This window comes from Octodon degus, unplaced genomic scaffold (assembly GCF_000260255.1).
Source record: "Octodon degus isolate 3935 unplaced genomic scaffold, OctDeg1.0 scaffold00019, whole genome shotgun sequence".
Classification (NCBI taxonomy): Eukaryota; Metazoa; Chordata; class Mammalia; order Rodentia; family Octodontidae; genus Octodon; species Octodon degus.
The window spans coordinates 22,487,045-22,490,882 of NW_004524595.1; the positions used below are offsets into that span (position 1 = coordinate 22,487,045).

The window sequence follows — 3,838 nt, forward strand, 5'->3', positions numbered from 1 at the left end:
GGGGGGGCGACCCTCGCGTCCCCCCGCTCGGGCCCCAGGCCCGCAGGGTGCGGGCGCCGCCACTGCGCCCCACCAGCCGGCCTGGGGTGCCAGGTTGCTTAGGGCCACGTGTACTTTCCCTACGCCCCCGCCGGACGCGAGGGAGGGATTTAAAGAGACCGCAGCTCTCAGCCTCTTCCCGACTGTTTCATTTGACGCCTCTACTGCGTTGTGTAGCAGATGTGCCAGATTGCTGTTGTCCGTCTTTGTCCTAGCGACTGTGACAATACCGCTGAGGGAGCGAGTTCTGTCGGGTCGGAGCCGGGGCCGGGGCCGGGGCCGGGGCCGGGGCCGGTGCTGAGTCGGGCCAAGCCGAAGGAACCTTCCTCGGGCACGTAACTCGAGCTGGTGTGACTAGGTGGAAGGTGTGCAGATTGCAAGGGGGGAAGGGCCCGTCCCTTCGTCACGCCATGTCCCCGCCACATGATATCTCCCGGGGTCTTTTAACCAGAACATGTATGAGTGAAAACCCTGGTCTTTGGGAATAATGTCGAAGAAAAATTGAGGCTTTGTCGTTGCCCCTACAACTAATAATCTCAAGTTTTAACTGCCTTCAGTGTGGGGTTCTTTCCATATGTAACTGTAGTGTAGCTATGTATTTTAATGCTGTACTTCTTCACTACAGAAGATGCAACCTGTATGTGTTATATTTGGACTATAATTACCAAAACAGCTTAGCTGTGCGAAAAAGTAATAGCATAAAAGGAATAACAATAGCAAGTCTGTCTAACTTTGAACAACCTATTGCTTAATGTAAAAAGGAGTAATAGTGCCTACTGTATGCTTTGGTCATTTCAGACATTGAGAAAAATACTACTTATGATTGCTTGATTCTTAAATTTATTTGCCTTAACTTTAAACTTTGGTAGGCCTCCAACCAGTATTACATACTTAGTAACAGTGTAGTGTTTTGCAGGTCTTTAATCAGCAGAGAGGGCCGGGGAGATGGCTCACAGGAATAAGCGCTTCCCTGGCAAGTGCAAGGGCCTCAGTTCAATCCCTAATTCCGCCCAAAAAAAAAAAAAAAAAAGGAGATTAATCAGCAAAGGTCAGTTTGTTCAGTAGTACATATTAATTGATAGAAATTCCTTTGATTTGCAGGCTGTAAATTGGATTCAGGGTTCCCCACAAATGAGGGCAACAATGATACCAGTCGTTCTGACATTGAACTGTGCTGTTAGCACTGAAATTTTATCACTTGAGTCCTTCCCTTCCTTGTGCTTTCCTTTGGTCACCTTAGGTGAAAGGGGGATTGTGAATGATTTTTGGAAACTTTAGCAGCAAGATAAATTGTGTCTGTTGTACTTTATAGTAAGTGTTTTTTTCAGAATATTTTCGTTTAATGTTCTTGATAAACTCTTTTAAAAATCTGTTTTAATACTTACAGAGATTAGAAAACTGAGATTTGGCCATTCATGCAAAACTTGAATATTCCTAAGTCATTTGGATCCTTTTTGTGTGTGTGTGTGTGTGTGTGTGTGTGTGTGTAACCAGGGGTTGAACTCAGGCCCTTGTGCTTGCTAGGCAAGTGCTTATTCTACTGAGCCATCTCCCTGGCCCTGGATCCAAATTTTACATGAACTTTTTCATTTCCTGTGAAGTAATGAAAATTTCAGACATACTATGTTTCCTAAGGTAAAAAAGCTGGAGAAATAGCTTTTTTCTCGTTTTATTTCACTGTAAATTTTTGGTACCTACAGACTTGGTTTTTTTTTTTTTGTTTTGTTTTGTTTTGTTGTTTTGTTTTGTTTTGTTTTGGTTTTGGTGGTACCTGGGATCAAACTCAGGACCCTGCACTTTCCAGGCAAGCACTTATTCCACTGAGTTATCTCCCTGGCCCACCTACAGTCTTAGAATCTGATCCTCACTGAAAATCAATCTATAACTCCTTATTTTCCTTTAAGTTAAAATGAAGTGGGGGAATAAAAGAAGATGCTTGGGGAGTTTTTTGTTTTTTTTACTACTATAATCATTTCTAATGCATAAAATTAGAAATGAAGCTTACTCAGGTGGGGGATGAGAAAATTTCCTGATTTTCTTAAAATCCTTCTCCAGTACTACAGATCAACAAGGATGATGTGACTGCCCTGCACTGTAAAGTGGTCTGCCTTATTCAGAATGGAAGTTTCAAGGAAGCCTTAAATGTCATCAATACTCATACCAAAGTTTTAGCCAAGTAAGTGATTCAGTAGGAGCAAATTTATTAGAACTGTAGCCTCTTTGCAGGTTTGTTGTGGTGGTGGTGGTTGTTGGTGGTGGTGGTAGTGTGTGTGTGTATTTGTGACAGGCTTCCACTACAAAGCCCCAGCTGTCCTTGAACTCAGGATGCTCTTCCTTGGTCTCCCAGGTGCTGGGGTTGTGCGTGCACACACACACACACATGTGCACACACACACATACACACACACACATGTGCACACACACACATACACACACACACACACACACAGGCACTGTTCAGATTTTTGGCCTACTTTTCTTTTGTTTGACAGTAGCATTTCTGAAACTGGAAGGAGCAGTAGTAACTTCTGTCTTTTTTTCCTTGGGGACACTCCCCTCACATACCCCATCCTCCCTTAGAAACGTGAATTGTAGAGGGATGTGGGACCTAAATGTAATAAGATTCCATGGAAGATAAGGGGAGAACAACTCAGCAGAAGATTTAGAAAAGTATAGCAGATAATATAAGACAGGGGGCTGGTAAGATGGTTCAGTGGTCTAAAGCACCTACTTAGAACAAGCTTAGCAAAGCACAGGGACCACGGTTCAATCCCCCAGCACCACATGCCAGCCAGCCCCGCCCCCTGGTGGGCTGGCCACACACACACACACACACACACACACACAAATAAATAAATAAATAAATTTTTTAAAAAAAGAATATAAGACAGGGATGTGAAAGTACAGCACATTTAAGCATCTTAACTTGAGAGAGCTTTTTAGGGTGGTGTGGCAGCCTTACTCTGGCCTCTGTGCTGTGAATGAGTTTGAGGCCAGCTGCAGCTACATAGTGAGACACTGTCTCAAACAAAAATTGAAAATTATTTAAGTGAGTCTGATTTAAGGCTAAGATCATTCAGTGACAAGAATTTGTTAATAGTTTTTATATAGCAGGGTGTTCGTTTGTTTCGTGGTACCAGGGATCAAACTCGGGACCTTGTATTGCCAGGCAGGTGCTTATGCTGCTGAGCTATATCCCTGGCCCTATACAGCAGTTTTAGAAAATTTACTTAACATTTCACAGAATGTGAATTTATATTCTGAATTATTACTGTTTTTTGGTTTTCTTAATTTTAGTACTGGAGTGTGTACCCCATTCCTTTTTTTCTTTTGTTAGTTGTTTTATTTTGTCCTATTTTTGTTTTGTTTTCTCTTGTCTTGTTTTGCTTTGTTTAGTTTATAAGATCTTGCTCAGCACTCAAGATGCTGAGGCCAGAGGATTGCTGTTAACATAGGTAATTCCTTTTGTAAGAGGTGGAGCCTATAAGACTTACATATCTACTGTGTTTGCTTAAGAAGAGAGGCATAGATTAAAAAGTCACTTGTAGAGGGTAAGAAGAGTCATTTAGATTGGGATAACTGTATATAAAACATTAGTGTCTGTCTTGTTTTCATACAACCATGCCATAAATATATTGCAAACTGAAAGCTAATTTTTTTTGAGACTTTTTTTTTTTAATTTTAGGACGGGGTCTGCAGGATCTCACTGATCAGACTCATAGTGATTGTTGAGCTATATTCCTGGCCCTATATAGCAGGGTTTTTTGCAGTACTGGGGATTGAACTCAGGATCTTGTGC

General features: G+C 42.1%; 1 protein-coding gene across 2 annotated transcripts in view; it reads left to right on the top strand.

The window, feature by feature from the left end:
* The window catches only part of Paics (phosphoribosylaminoimidazole carboxylase and phosphoribosylaminoimidazolesuccinocarboxamide synthase), a 44,023-nt gene that overhangs the window by 39,875 nt on the left and 310 nt on the right, over positions 1–3,838 (top strand). The gene's annotated exons all lie outside the window — the stretch shown is intronic.